The sequence below is a fragment of the Condylostylus longicornis genome, unplaced genomic scaffold (genome assembly GCF_029603195.1).
Source record: "Condylostylus longicornis isolate FDR11 unplaced genomic scaffold, ASM2960319v2 ptg000004l, whole genome shotgun sequence".
NCBI classification, from domain to species: Eukaryota; Metazoa; Arthropoda; class Insecta; order Diptera; family Dolichopodidae; genus Condylostylus; species Condylostylus longicornis.
In genome coordinates, this window is record NW_026577973.1 from 25,135,187 (window position 1) to 25,152,005 (window position 16,819).

The window sequence follows — 16,819 nt, forward strand, 5'->3', positions numbered from 1 at the left end:
CCTATCTAGCTAACTCTCTATGACTGTAGAAACTAGGGCATGATAGATATCATGCACTAGCCCTATACTCCTCCTAGGAGTGAACAAAAAAAAAAATTCGCAACTGAAGCAAACAGCATAGTTCCACTTGCTCAAATAAAAATTGATGAAGATATAAGATCCCTGAAGTTGAAAAAATCGCCAGATTTTGAGCTTATTACTGCGAAAGTACTTAGAGAGCTATCAGGCGAGGCATTGAAACATTTGATGGAAATCATGAATGGAGCTATAGATATTGAATATGCTGGTGCTTGGAAAGTGGCAGAAGCAATTATGGTGCCCAAACCCGGGAAATCTTTGGGGAAAACAAAGTCTTACAGGCCCATTTCACTGTTACCAGTGATTTCTAAGCTTTTTCTATTAAGCTTTTTGCTATTAAGGAGATTGAACCCAATAATAGAAAATAATAGAAGATTGAAGTCTAGTACCGAACCATCAATTTGGTTTTAGAAGAAACCATTCTACAATAGATCAGGTCCATAGAATAACGAATATTATAGAAAAAAGCTATTCTATATTTTTAGACGTAGCACAGGCATTCGACAAAGTCTGGCACAAAAGCCTTATATTTAAGTTAGAACAAATGATACTATCACCATTTGTAGCAATTTTAGAATTTTACTTAACTGATTAATTATTTTGAATTAAACAAGTCGCTGAATATTCCACTCTAAGAGAAATAAGAGTAGGTGTTCTTTTTTTTTTTTATTGGTATGAAAAGAAAACTTCCTTTTATTCGGAATAAAATACTTTTATTTTTCGCTAATATATTTCGTGCGCTACATACGCACTTTATCAAAGCTGATTTTCTTCTAATTAAGACAACAAACAATAAAAATTGAAATCTATTAAAATTATGAATATTATACCTGACTTAATATAATCTACCTGACTTAATCTAGAATTTGATTATTTATTTATTTTTTTTTTTGTTTTTGTTATTATTTACAAACTAAATTTATACCTGTTTTAAACCTTAAAACTGGTCAAATAATTAATTTAAAGAGCCAAGTAGCCGCGTTACCTTCGTCCGTGTTTAGTAGGCAGTCCTTGTTTGATTTGTATATCTGCATGCTTTCATGAACTTCCCTCCTGTGTTTTCCTTTTACCTCTTTTAATACCTTTAAGTTATCTTCCGTGATTGTGTGATCCGTTTCATAAATGTGTTTTGCAACCATAGAATCGAAAATTCGGTTAAATCCTACTCTCCTTGCACGTTTTATTTCACTTAAATGTTCCTTAAGTCTTGTTGTAACGGATCTCTTCGTTTTTCCTATGTAAAATTTATCGCAATTATTACAATTGATTTTGTACACACCGCATCTTTCATGTATCTTCAATTTATCCTTAGCCGAATTTAACAAACTCCTAAGTTGATATTTACTATTGGTTTCCGATGTCCGAATATTGTGTTTCCTTAGTTGTTTATTTATCAAGTTTGTACAGTGATGATCATAACTTAAAGATGCCCATGTTGTTCTTTGTTCTTCCAATATCCTGTTCTGTTTAAACAATGTACTCATATTGTCCTGCTCAATTTTTCGTTTTTTCTTCCTAATGAGTTTGTTAATACGTTCAGTAGAATAACCGTTCTTCACAGCCGTGTCCAAAATGAAGTTTACTTCTGATCTGTAGTCAGAAGTAAACTTCAGATCTATATTTCCCCAAATCTTTTCACGAGCCGTTCGAAATGGATTTCCGTTCCTGTTCTATTAAGAATAGAGAGGAATTTATAGAAAAAACGAAAGGCTTAAAGATTGGTCCTGATGAATTAATGGTATCGTTCGATGTCAAAGCGCTCTTTCCCAGTGTTCCAGTTAACGAAGCTCTTGAATATTTGAAAGTATGGTTATCAATACAAGCAGGAGAAACAGAAAATTGGAACAACAAAGTAAAAGAATACCACAAATTAGCAAGACTTTGCATGGAGGAAAATTACTTCGAATTCAGAAACGAGATGTACAGAACAACATCGGGAGTATCGATGGGCAATCCACTTTCACCATTTATCGCAGAATTATTTATGTCCAAATTGGAAAAAAGAATGGAGGAGGATTCCCTGATGCCTAGAGTATGGATGCGGTATGTTGATGACGTCTTCGCGATAGTGGACAAGGAAGAACTGGAGAATATAAACAGATGCATCAACAAATTACATAGAAACATCGAATTTACATTCGAAATTGAGGAAAATGGAGTGTTACCTTTTTTTTACATACTGGTGAAAAGAAAATCTGAAAAAATTTAAACACATTTATGAAACGGATCACACAATCACGGAAGATAACTTAAAGGTATTAAAAGAGGTAAAAGGAAAACACAGGAGGGAAGTTCATGAAAGCATGCAGATATACAAATCAAACAAGGACTGCCTACTAAACACGGACGAAGGTAACGCGGCTACTTGGCTCTTTAAATTAATTATTTGACCAGTTTTAAGGTTTAAAACAGGTATAAATTTAGTTTGTAAATAATAACAAAAACAAAAAAATAAATAAATAATCAAATTCTAGATTAAGTCAGGTAGATTATATTAAGTCAGGTATAATATTCCTAATTTTAATAAATTTCAATTTTTATTGTTTGTTGTCTTAATTAGAAGAAAATCAGCTTTGATAAAGTGCGTATGTAGCGCACGAAATATATTAGCGAAAAATAAAAGTATTTTATTCCGAATAAAAGGAAGTTTTCTTTTCATACCAATAAAAAAAAAAAGATCTATATTTCGGAAAAATTATCAACCATTGAAAAAAAAAAATTTTTGAAGAGTAGGTGTGTCTCAAGGCAGTAAATTAGGCCCAACGTTGTACTAGCTTTACACGAGTGATCTACCACAAATAGAAAATGCTACGGTAGCCACTTTTGCTGACACTGCTGCAATATTGACAGTAGGATCGCACATTGATGATTCGGCAAAAAAATTACAGGAGGCAAGTAACAAAATAAACCTGTGGACGAAAGATTGGAAAATGAAGTTGAATGAAGCAAAATTGGTTCACATAAACTTCACCAATCGAAAAATAGCGAATCCACTACAAATTAACTTAAATGGAACGAACGTAGCAATCCATGACTCAGCAAAATACCTAGGAATGACTTTAGATGTCAAGCTAAGGTGGAAAGATCATATAAAGAACAAACACATAGAATTAGGAAATAAATATGGAGAAAATTATTGGCCTCTAGGTCGCAAGTCCAATTTGGCAATTGATAATAAAATATTGATTTGTAACAAAATCATTAAACGGCTATATGGCATTCAACTGTGGGGTGGTGACAAGAAGCCTCACACTAACAAAATTCAAACTTTCCAGAATAAAGTTGTGCGAGGCATGGTAAATGCGCCATGGTATAAGAGTAAGAGTTAGGACTTAGGAATTCCTTTGGTTGTAGATGAATTTAGGAGTTATGCTATAAGGCATTGGGCTCGTCTAGGACAGCATGTAAACATAGAAGTAGCTCGGCTGCTAAATAATGACGTTATTACAGAAAGACTTATTCGAACAAGACCCTTCGATTTAACGTAAAATACCAATTTCTTGTTAAAGGTATTTAATTCCTGTACGGAAAGACCAAGTTAGACCAGAGGTAAGTGTTGGTCTTTAAGACCAGTTTTATCCGTTCAGAGTCTAGGTGATTTTTTGAGTAGGAGACATGGTCCCCAACTGTCGGAGGAAAAAAGCAGGTAGCGCCTTCCTTCTTCGTCTTTTGGGATTTTTCCACCTAGTAGAAAAAAAAGATTTGGCTTCTATTATAAATATCTTTACTTAAAATATATTTTAATTTTAACTAAAGTTAAATTTTTTTTTTTAAAATAAAAGTAAAAATTTTAAAATATTTTTTCATTTGAAATATCTGCAAAAATATAATTTAAACAAAAAATTAAATTTTAAATTTGAGAATAAAATTTTTTCATTAATTTTTTTTCTCTTTGAATAAATATATTTCATAAATTGAAATTAAATTTTAACGTTTTATATGTTACTGAAAGCATTTCATTATTTTTAAGTGAACAGTTTTTTTTTCTCATAGGGTAAGTTAACTCAAGATATGGGAAGTAACAATGGTGTCAAGTTGAAAATATAATTAATGAAAGATAATTATTAAATATTGATATGAATACATAGTAAAGAAAAAATTTGAAGAGGGAATTCGAAAAGAATATCTAAAATACAATCAAAATATTATTTGTTAAATACAAATTTTATATAAACTTCAAAATTTTACCTCTATTTTTATTTGAAAAAATATTAAAAACTTACTATCATTTATATCAATTACCTAAGAAAAAAAAATATTTAAAATATTTGGAAAAACCAATCATATATTTTTATGACCGGATTTTAATATTTTTCTATTTTTGAAATAAATGGTATTTTACCAAATGACTCAAAAATTCCGACTGTAAAATAACAGGTATTTTAAAATTTTTGTTCAGGTATTTTAAAATTCTTTCCGTTTAGAATTAAGATAGGTCATACATACACATGCAGGGACATTTTATAAATAGATTGCTCTTGTTTACCTGCTAATAAAATATGAAAAAAGAGCACAGCAAAATTTTTGAAGCACTCAATATAACATGTTTGAAATAGTTTTAAAATAATTATTTAAAAAAAAATTTATTGGAAGTAGGTACATACATATTTATTTTTAATAACCTAAAAACTAACTGAAATTATTTGAAACAATTTTATAAGTAACGTATAAATAACCAAAATGAGATAATTCAAATTGTTGAAATGTGTCAACCTATATTACTTTTACTAACATTTTTGTTAGCCGACAATACTCAACTTACCTTATTGGGAAATACAAAATGTGCATAAAAAATCATACATCCTTCCTCATTAACATTTGAAACCATACTGAAATATGAATTTGAAATTTTTTTTCATTTTTTCTTTCCTCCTACCTTTCTTTCTTTTTGGTGCAATAGAATTTAAATGGGAAGCTTTTTAAAAAATGTGTATAATATCCTGAGATTTTTTAAAATATTAAACTCTTTTTTATTTAAAAAAAAGAAAGATTTCTCCTTTCTTCTTGCAAAATTTTTTTTGATCACTTTTTTTAAACAATAATACATTTTAAATACGTTTTTTTAATTTTTTCCCAAGAGTTCATATATAATTCACGCTAATTTTATATAAAATCACAAAACTTTTTTGTTTACTATTTATATCAGCGCGATAATGTTTTGAGTAAAAAAAGAGACATTTTTGGCTTCACTATGCTTTTTTTTTCAAGATACGATTTTTTAGGAACTGTAAGCGAGATAGAAACAAAGATGCTCCTTCCTCTGGTAATTCTAATTCATTGGGTCTGTTTAAGATAAAATTTTGTTGTAAAATAATGTACTCTAAATTGTTTAATGATTTCAAAAACTTGATAATAAACTTTGATTTCCACTCAATATCCGAACGTAGGGACATAATCGAAATTTTAATTTTACTGAATATATGAAAAACTAAAATAGTTGGATACTTCGAAAACATAATTACTTATATGCTATATTTTAGGGCCTAAGGTTTTTGATATTTATTTTTTTATTTTGCTGGTATTTTTATTATTGCATATTATTTAAATATAGCAATTAGTTGATAATAATTTTTTATTTTTTTTTATATGTAATGTGTAAAGCTACATAATATTGAATATAATTTTTATAATGACCTGATTGGGCTTTGAACCCGAGACCCTTCTGTTAAAGAACCAGTCAGGTGAGATACGCGATTAGGTTGTTGGCTGGTGAAAAAAATACGCACACGAGACTCGTGAAGGAGATGGTTTTTCATTATGCAAAACATTTCAATGAATTACTTATGTGGTACGTATATATAAAATATCCCCTTTATAACGTGTATTTCCTTCAAAGTGTGGGCTTTCACTAATTATTCATCACAACTTGTAAAATCTTAAACCATGGCATTAAACCAGTTGTCAAATTTAATAAGAAAATATTTAAAATATATTATTTTTCAGAAACATAAATTATTTACCATTTTAATTAAGAACAACTGTAATAACTATTGTGACCTATTAATTAACAATATTGGTTTTTTCATAAAACGTGCATATATCTAGACCGGAAGAATAAAAAATTTTTTCCAAAAATTGAAAAACAGCTGAGTTCTCATTTTTAGATTACCTTGGGATACTTTACACACTGGCCTGGAAGTATAAGGTTCACCACATTAAAAAAATTTTCGGAATTGCTTCAATCGGGTTAATATCGATATAATTCGTGTGCCTCAATTTATTTGTTATTGAAATTATTTTTTAATTTGAAAAAAAAAAACCATTGAAGAAGTAGGTCCTTTCCATTTGCTTAAAATTTTTTTGTATTTATTTTTGTATGTTATAAGAGAAATGAACAATTAAAGGCATTTAATTGCTTCTTTTTAGACTCTTCCAACTAAAATTTTAAAAATATTTTTTTTCATAAAATAAATTTTGGTTGATCTTTAATAATTAAAAATTTTACTTCTGTAGATTTTTTGGTAAAATGACATTAGTAATATGTATATATACAATTATGATTTTTTTCAAACTTGAAATAATTTTACAGCATAAGAACAAAATTTTAACAATGTGTTAGAAATTTAGACATACTACTATTTTCGAACGTATTTTTTTATCCAAACATCCTTATTTGGCAGATTTCAAGTTTTGACTTTTCGAAAGTATTTTGTATCAATTCTAAGTTAGCGCTGATTATTTAAAATACTCAATATTTTCTTTTATATAAATATGCATGTTTTCAGTAAAAATTTTAAGAAGTAACAAATGGAAAATTTGCTTAAAGTTTGGTAAATTGGCCCCATAAAAACTTTTCAATCTAGAATTTATTTTCATAATTTAATTCAGTACTCTTTTAAACGGAAGGAAATGAGGAAGGTCTGTATTGATTTATTTTTTATAAATTTTAGGAAATATATTTTTTATAAAATTTATTTAAATATTTTGTGTAACGCTGACGAGTTGGAGGTAGCTGTGTCGAGAAAGCACCTACTCGCTTTAAATGGGCTGATTCAGAGAGCCCTTAATCTCGCCTCTGACTATGCAGCTTGCTGCGGGTTGGAAGTGAACCCTCGTAAGACGGAACTGGTCATATTCAGCAGGATACACAAAATACCGAGTATGGTTCCGCCAAAACTTACTAGAACGGGACTCTCTTTCTCATGTGAGGCTAGATTCTTAGGATTGACCTTGAACTTTAAATTAGACTGGAGGCTTAACATCTGGGAGCGAGTGAAGAAAGCAACTTCTGCACTTTACTCATGCAAGAGGGCCATTGGGAGGAGATGTGGTAACAAGCCACTGGCTCTACCCCGCAGTGGTGAAACCTGTGCTGATGTAAAATGTTCTGGTGTGGAGGATTACGCTGGCCAGGTCCACCAATATGAGACTGGAAAGCAAGTTCCAGAGTATGGCATTGATGTGCATTGCAAGGGCGTTGTACGCAACTCCTACGCAGGCCCTCGAAGTGCTTTTTCACTTTCTTCCAGTTTACGTTCTGGGGAAGCAAATTGCAGGAGGATTGGCTGTGGTTCGGAGACCCTGTGGGGCACGCTGCCATACTGGAAACTAGCGGACATGTGGCGCAGGTAGTCGACTATGTCTCTCCTGGGCTTTCATACGTCAGGAATTTTGGCCATTTTGTGGGAGCGAAGGCAATATTTGGGGCAATTTTGTCCACTTCTACATGGATAAATCCAAGCTGAACGAAAGTGTGTGAGGGGGGGTGGTTTACTCCAGGTGAAGATCTCCTTTCGTCTTCCGGACCACTGCAGCGTCTTTCGGCGGAGGTGGTTGCTATAAACGAGGTTATAGAATGCTGGCACACAATGTTATAACATGCGGATATATCAGCATTTTCACGGGCAGTGATAAAGGGCTGCGCCCAGATCCCCTCCGCGCCAACTCATCGGCAGCTTCGTTGCCCGCATGACCACTATGGCCCGGCACCCAAATGAGCATCACTCTGTTCTCCGATGCCAATTCCCTAAATGCAGCAAGGCAGCTCCAGACCAGCTTGGATGTAACCTGAGCTGAACGGAGTGCCAGCAGTGCAGCCCTGCTGTCTGAGAACACATAGATGGTGCGGTTTCTATACCCCCTTTCCAAATTGATTCTCAAACAGATCTCTATTGCATGTATTTCGGCCTGGAACACTGTGCAATACGGGTCAAGGGTTGCATATATACGCGTGTCCGGGCGGACACCGTATACGCCCGAACCCACACCCGACTCCGTTTTGGACCCGTCCGCATACCACACGCTCGAACCCGACCTAAGTACCGGACCACCCCTATCCCACGTCCATCGATCAGGAAACAGAACCCTGTATCTGTGGTCGAAGTTGTACCGCGGCAAACAGGTATCTGACATGGTTATTCTTAGAATCGGATCGCCCTCAATGAAGTCTCTGTGAGTTCTGTGGGCCAACTTTAGCCCTGCCCCGTCCTCGCCAGAGAGAAGTCGGTAAGTCACCAGCCGAGCTTACTTCAATATATGGAGGTGCAGTGGCGGCAATCTGATCATCACCTCCAATGCAGCGGTGGGAGCCGTCCGCATCGCCCCGGTCACTCCCAGGCAGGCCAGCCTCTGTAGCTTTTCCAGCTTCGCCCGCACACCCGCCTGCTGAGCCTTACAGCACCATACAATCGACGCATAGGTGACGATGGGCCTAGCAAGGGCCGTATATAGCCACAGTGCTATTCTGGGACCAATTCCCCAGGTCCCCCCGATGAAGCTCCTACACGTCCACAAGGCCGCCGTAGCTCTCCCGATAACTCTATCGATATGGGTATTTCAAGAGAGACGATCATCCAGGGTTACCCCCAGATACTTCACCTCCCTCGAGTAACTAATACGTTCACCAAACAGAATTGGGCTCGTTAATCTGTCCCTGCTTCTGCGTCTGGTGAAGGCGACCAAAGTGCTCTTGCTTGGATTTATATTTAACTCAACGCCTTTGCACCACCTTTCCACAACACGTAAATTTTGCTGTAGAAGATCAGAAATAGTGCTCTCAAATTTTCCCCGCACGACGAAGGCCACATCGTCAGCGTATCCCCAGACACGCGCCCCGGAGCCCCTGAGAGCAGCGATTAGATCATCCACTACAATGAACCACAGGAGGGGCGAAAGAACCCCGCCCTGCGGACATCCTTTTGCAGCGGAGATGAAGAGTATATCGTCAGCTATGGTGGACTTAATAATCCTATCCTGTAGCATCCGATTGACCCATCTGCTAGTCGTCGCATCAATCCCTCGTTTGTGCAACGACTCACAGATGACATGATATGGGGTGTTGTCAAAAGCTCCCTCTATATCAAGGAAGCAGCCAACTGCCACCTCCCGCACTTCCAGTGAGTTTTCAAGGACCCCGACCAGACTCTGCAGAGCGAGTACAGTACACCTTCCCGACTGACAGGCGTACTGAGATTCATGCAAGGGATTGCTTCCCAGTGCACCGTCCCGTATAAATCTATCAATCACTTTTTCCATTGCTTTCAATAGAAAAGAAGTAAGGCTGATTGGACGGAAAGACCTTGGGTGGTTGCTTGGTCGCTTACCCACCTTCGAAATATACGTCACTTTAGCCACCCTCCATGCCTGAGGGATGTAACCCCACGCATAGCTGGCACGAAAAATTCCCAACAGTGCTCTAGCGATATGTTGGAAACCCCTCTGCAAAAATGCAGGATATATCCCGTCATCACCTGGAGATTTGAAGGGCCTGAAAGAGAAAACAGCCCATCTAATCCTGCCCATCGTGAAAACTAGACGGGATCGTTGCCAGTCATCCCTCCTGGACCAGGGTGCCCCCGGTTCGATGACTGCATTTGAGTGATTCCGAAGAATCTCAGAGTCAGGAAAGTGCGTTCACGCCATAAGCTCCAACGTCTGCTTTCCGTTCTCAGTCATGAAGCCATCAGGACGTTCCATTAGGCCCAACCCGCTAGCATACTTTTTGGAAAGCACCCTGTGAAGACGCGCACTGCTGGGGAGTTCATCAATGCCCTTGCAGAACGCCCTCCACGAGATTCTCTTCGCTTTCCTAATTTCCTTATTGTATTTTGTGAGTGAGTCCTTATACTCTTCCCGCTTTCTGGTCTTTAGTCTAAGCCTTGAAAGCTCTTCATTCCACCACGGGCACTTCCTATTGCTCCGCCTCGGCTTAGCACGGCAGCTCCCGTGATAGGCATTAGTAATAGCCGCCGTCAGGGCCTCGCTGGCCAGTTCGATATCCATCACCGTTCTGACAGAAGCAGGAACGGGTCTAATCCCATCCATGAGGAGCATTTCGAATTGACTCCAGTCTGTGGATTGGGACACCCGATAAATTTCTTCTGCCAGGCCCCCGGAGGTTGATATCAAACCTAATCTGCCTATGATCGGACATGGATGTCTCATTTGAGACATGCCATCCACCAACCCTACTGCCGATAAATTCAGTGCAAAGGGTGATGTCCAGGACCTCTTCCCTAATTGCAATTATTAATGTCGGCCTATTGCCCTCATTCATAATCATTAATTTATTGCTATATATAAATTCAAGTAGGCACTCACCTCTTTTGTTTATATTGCTGCTTCCCCAGACGGTGTGGTGGGCATTGGCATCACTTCCTATTATAAGTTGGAAGTTCCTCCTTCCACAGAAGTCCACTAGATCCTTCAGTTGCTCGTCCGGGTGGGCACAGTCCCCGGGAGGTAGGATGAGCACACAATGAACTCTGTCCAGCCCCCGCAGGACTTCACCTTCACCAACGCAGCTACCTGATCCTTAGAACAGTAATCTGGAATGGGAAAATACGTTAGCTTTTTACTAAACAAGATGCAAGCCCTAGGCCTGCCCCCAGTTGTATTATCATACAATAGCTCACCTGTTAGGCCCTTAACCTGATCCTTCACTATGTAAGGCTCTTGGATAAGGGCGATATCGAGGTGATCCTTTATAAATCTATGAGCCAGAACATCAGTAGATGCCCTAGCATGCTGTAGATTTATTTGGATGCACCTCACAGCCATATTATTTCCTCCGGCTCTTGTCTATGGGCTTTGGCCCTCTAGACAAAGGCTTTACATGGGCCTTACCTTCCATTGCCGCCTTTTTACACATCTTGGTGGGCGCCTGCCCTGCCACAGCCTCTTTTGCCGTCCCAGGTGCTACGCTAGCCCCTCCAACAGCAAATATCGAAGCAGTTCCGGGCTTCCCAATGGGCTTGAGCCCTTTTGGTTCCCCCGGGACGCTTGTATTTGGCGTGCTGGTCGATGGTCCTTCCGTTTCCCTTACCGCCATTTTCGGAGCAACTTCAGACTTTCCAATGAGTTTTGGCTCTTTTGGTTGGCCTGAAGTGCTCGTCGTTGTCGCGGTGGGCACTGGTTTTTTATTTTGTCCTGCCCTGCCGCCAGCACCTTGAGAGGATTTCCTTCCTTTAACCCGAACGGTAACACGGAAGAAATTCAGGAAAAGTCGGAACTCCGCTTTCCGTAGATCTTCCAATCCTCAATCATCCACGGAAAAGGTGATGGAGCAGCCCCCGTCCTTTTCCTTATCCATCCTCAGCACCCTCCAGGAACTTATCTTGAGGCTGGGATTTTGCTTCCCTATCCTACTTAGAAATTTGTCCCTGGAGAGACTGACGGTTGTCTCGTCCTTTGGTACGTAGGTGACGCAGACATGCTGTTTGGGCATGTCGTCGCCGTCCAGCACCACGACATCGCAACCGTCCCAAGGCTTTATCTTCCTGCAGACACTGGTTATCCACTCCCTGGTGTTTTGATTGTTGCATGTTACGGATATCCATCCGTCCCTTTGCAACGCTGCAGTGAATTCTGGATGAGAGTCCACAACCCTATCCATTTCATCCATGATGGCTACTTTGATTTTCCCCATCTGGACTTCGGATAGCCTTTCCTCCGGATGCAGTCTATGAGTGATGGCCACCTTGACCTGTGCTACTGAATCCCGATAAGAAGTCATTTTCGGGTTTTGTTGAGGAATGTTCCCAGGGATCTTTTCCTCAACATTGCCCTCCATCGACCTCTTCTTTGAGGGCCCTGCATCAGGGGTGTTGCTTTCCGACCTTTCCCTCTTTTGGGGATGGTCGGCCAAAACACCCGATCCGCAGGCCTTCAGCTTTTCCAGGCTTTCCTTCTCATATCTGCCAGCTTCCTCTGGGGACATGCCATCCCTGATATAAGCCGCGATACGCCGCTTGGATGCACCAGAGAAATATTGTTTTTTTCCCCTGATGTCCAACCTTTTCAGGTCCTCCTCAGTTTTTTGGATAAAAGGTCCGAGAGGATCCTGATTATCCGTCTCCATCGGAGGCGCCGCCTTTTCCTCCACTGGCGTGAGAAGGAGTTCCTCCTCTGCGTCAGTCAAGAGGAGCTCTGGTTCCGAAGACCCTTGAGCACTAAGTGGTTGTATGTTGTCCTTAGTATTGTTGTTGTTGTTGTCACTGTTGTTATTGTTGTTTTTATTTTCCATTTCTGGTCCCACGAGTAGCGTGGGAAAGTAAAGTCACCCATAGCAGAGCCCGGCATACCATGGGAAGGCTCGTTTAAACTGGAGGGTGCCTGGTATCCAGAGTCCGCATACTAACGACTAAGCTCCCTCTTAGCCACGCAGTCATCGGCATATGCTGTTCCACCTTGACTTGGGACGCCTGTCGTCAGCTGACATATAGATATAGGGCTGAAACTCACAAAGCAAGAGGCTCGCCGCGAGACATGACCACGACACGAACGTAACTTTGATCGTTTCAATCACCCCTTTATCCTCCGCCATTACCGGGGCCCACCACTAGGAGGTGACAGTGTGGTTTTGGGCCCCATCGTATACCCATAATATTAAATCATCAATTTCTTTTCTGATTTTCTATTGATGCAAAGTTTTTTAAATGTTAACAAACTAATAAATAACTAGTAAAGTTAATTATTTCCTTATGCACGATGTTAATATTTTTAAATGTTCCATTATATTAAAATCTCTAAAACTTAATTGAAATTAAAAATTTTTTTTAATAGATTTTCAATTAAAAAATAAAAAAATTCAATTAAAAATTCAATTTAATTTTAATACTCGTAGTGACCCTCGTAATGTCAGTTGTATCTCTCGTTTCTCTATTAGAATAATGGACAATTTTAAATAACTTAGTGCAATTATAGACAGTAATATGAGTAGCTGTCTATAAACATGCTAATTTGTTAAATTCCTATTTGTGCTCTGCACTGAGAAATCTGTATTATTTGAAAAGGCTTTTTCGTCGGCTGTTTTGAAAGTGTTTTATTTTGGTGTATTTCCACTAGGCTGCAATACGAAAAAGTTTGTTGTGGTCTATCCGGCCTTTACTTGTGTTGCAAAACTGTTTTCTCAAAACATTGTTTAACACGAATAGACAATTTTCAAGTATGTAATTATTTAGGAATTTGGGAATTCTCCTCTTGGCCTTTGTTTTGTTCCAATGTCTCAAAGGTATTTACGAGAAGATTACCTCGGTAACCAATTCATTAATGTTTATGGCTTATATGGTAAATTAATTAAAAGGTCTTCATTTAAGATCCTTGAAGATTATTTATCTTATTACAATTTTTATGATACAATTTGTTATTGTCGTCTGTTTAACTGACTTCCGAAATCGATACGAGTTGTTAGAATTAAAATTACTTTTATCAAAAGAATGAAGTAATGGTTATTACAATGTGACCACCTTAAATTTTTTATATATACATATACGATTATGCATTTTTGTTTAAATTTTTTATAATAACATTGTTTCCAACATAAAAAATATTACTTTTTTAGTAATGTTTCCCTGCTCCATGGTTCCTGGGGTAGGGAAAATTACCTGACGAGGCCAGAAAACTGGTTAAAGAAAAAAAGAGGCCTGCTGGAAACGTATCTCCACTATCCCAGGGGATAGGAAGAGGGGAGAGAGTTTTTGACAGCTCAAGAAAAGCAGGCCAAACGAAGGAATATGGGAATGCACCCTCTATCCTCCACAGTTAAGGTGGCAGTTTTGTTAAGGGAATACCCTTCCAGCAGAATCTTACCTAGCTGGAGGAGGCGATAATCGGCGAGGTAGTCAAGAGCTGGCAAAACATCATCCAATTTGAAGGAATACACTTCAAGCCCGGGATGGTACTCGCCGACTGCGCTGATGTGGAGGCGGAATGACTGACCAAACGGGCATCAGTTCTGGATACATGTAGCGGGCTGGAATTGGTAGCAAAGAGGGGCGATGACCACCCCAAGCCTTATGTAATCACCTCCTTTTTCCCCAGGAACGAGGGTCAAGAATGGGAAAAAACGTTGGCGATCTTCCAGGCATAGAACAGGGGATTTCACACCTGGGTCTGGAAGCTGATGGGGCAGCGGCAGGAAGGAAACGGAAAGGTTCTCCGAATAGGGATAGGCAAATCTTCCGCGGAGGCCATCAAGGGGGCGGTCTCATTCTGGAGTACCGCTTCGGGAAAGTCTCTGTACACGGTCTCAGAATGGAGCAGCCCGAAAAAGCGGAGCCGAGAAAATCTTCGGAAAACCGGCTGGAGGTCCCAAAAAAGAAATGCCTGCCGAGGGGGAAAGTGAAACTACGATGGTCCCAGAAAACAACGGCCCGATGGCGGAGAAGATCACCCTGCCAGTCAGCTGAAGCAATAAGGGATGAAGGTACCATGGTCTCCCAGGTGAGCGTCCACCATATTAGAGCAGCTTTGGCTGTTCTGGCAAGGATGTTATAAGGACTTATCCAACTGCGGCAATGGAGGTGATTTTGGGACTAACCCCTTTGCACCTAGTTGTCGGGATGGCAGCGAAGGCTGCCATTTTTAGGTCGGGAGAAAATGGGGTCGAAATGGTCGGAGCGAGGGAGCGGTATCGTTCTACCGGGGAGGTGCCGCTCCTATCGATGCCTAGGGAGGACATGGTAAGGAGGTGCTGCTTTAAGAAAAATTTTATCTTGTTGTTAAGCTACAAGACGGACTGGAAGCGTGACTCATCAGATCGCGCAGTGGGAGCACACATCATCACATGTTACGCTGATGGGTCAAAAAGCAGTATAGGGACTGGTGCGGAAGTGTTTGTGCCATGAACCAAAGTCTCCGAACCTTTGAGAACTTTTGCAAATGGGGTTCGGGCCGAGTTGCACGCCATTGAATTCTGCATGCGGTTCAGCCTGGAAAGGGGAGGGGATTTCGGGGACAGGAGATAATTATTACCCCGGATAATGGGGCTGCTATCGGAGAGCTGACTCGTCTTGAAAAGCGTAATGAATTGTGCAGGCGCAACCGGGTCACTCTGTAGTAAGTGCCGAGCCATGTGGGCGTGAAGGGAAATGAAGCAGCTGGTGCGCTGGCGAGGCGGGGGGCAAATACATCTCTTTTTGGGCCGGAACCCTTCTGCAGAATTTTAACCACATACCATGCATTGGGAATTAAGGAAGGAATTAGAGAGAAAGCAGTCATCCTTCCGGAGCTGCGACACTCCAAGGACCTGCTAGGAGATTATGACCAGAAGCGACTTAAAAAAATTATGAGGATGATAAAGAATCGGGTGAGAATCCTCACCGGAGTCTTGCCTGGTGACTGCCGACTTAAGGGACGCATCAGTCGACTGATTCTGGAACTGGAGGACACTTGCATATCCTGTGGGGAGGATTGGAAAACCTCGGTCCTTCTGGACGAGTGTGATGCTCTTGCTCATAGGAGGAGGAAAGTGCTGGGGGGATTTTCTCTCACGGCGGCGGAGTTGCGGTCTTACAGGCCTTACACGTAGCTTGAGCTTATCAAGAAGTGCGGTCTCAAGCTTGCGTTGTAAGGCATGTCCCGCACTCGTAGAGGGGCGCATTATAAATCCTTATACGTCACGGTACATTGCTGCCGCCGTTGTACATTTTTCTTTTTTTCTTTTCTGTAAATTTTTCTTTTATAGGGAAGTAAGCTTGGAAAATTTAGGAGAAAAAATATAAAAAAGAATTGATTTTAGTGTTAATTAAATATATAAATTAAAGTTTAAGAATATTAATATATAAGCAAGTTTAAGAATAATAACTATACAATAAACTAGTGATTTCAAGTTATTTTAATTATAATAAATACAATTAAAACTAAATTAAAAATTTTTGTAGTTGTAAGTTAAATGATAAAATGTTCTTCTTGCCACAGTATAGCAGAAACCATATTGCTGAGCCCGACGAAATTAATTTTAGTTTAGAATCTAATATATTATAATAGAAAAATTATAATAGAAAAACAAAATATATTATTTTTTCTATTATAAAGACAGCAGGGCGATGTTGTTGGCGCTTCAGTCGGCCCGAACTACATCCAACCTATTCTGGAGCTGCCTCACTGCACTTATGGAATCGACATCGGTAATAAGAGCCACGCTCATTGAGGGTGCGTAGCCACATTTCATCTGTTAATTTTGATCATTTAGCCGTTTTATTATTTTTTTATATTGAAAACAGTTGTTCACACAAATATGTGTGTAAATTGGTTAAATTCATTTTGACATCTATAAAATTTAAAAATCTTCTTTCAAATTCAGTTTTTAAAATGGCAGACAGAAATACAGGCCTGAACCCCAAGAGAAAGTGGGAGTTCACAGCTGACGAATTCACACGAAAAAGAAAAAATTCAATCCTTTTCTACTTTACTATTGCTTACATTCTTAAAGTTTTGTTTAACAGTGGTCGAAGTGGGATACTCAAAGTGGTGGGATGGTAAAAAAATAAAAAAAAAAAGTATTATTTTAGTTATTTTTTAA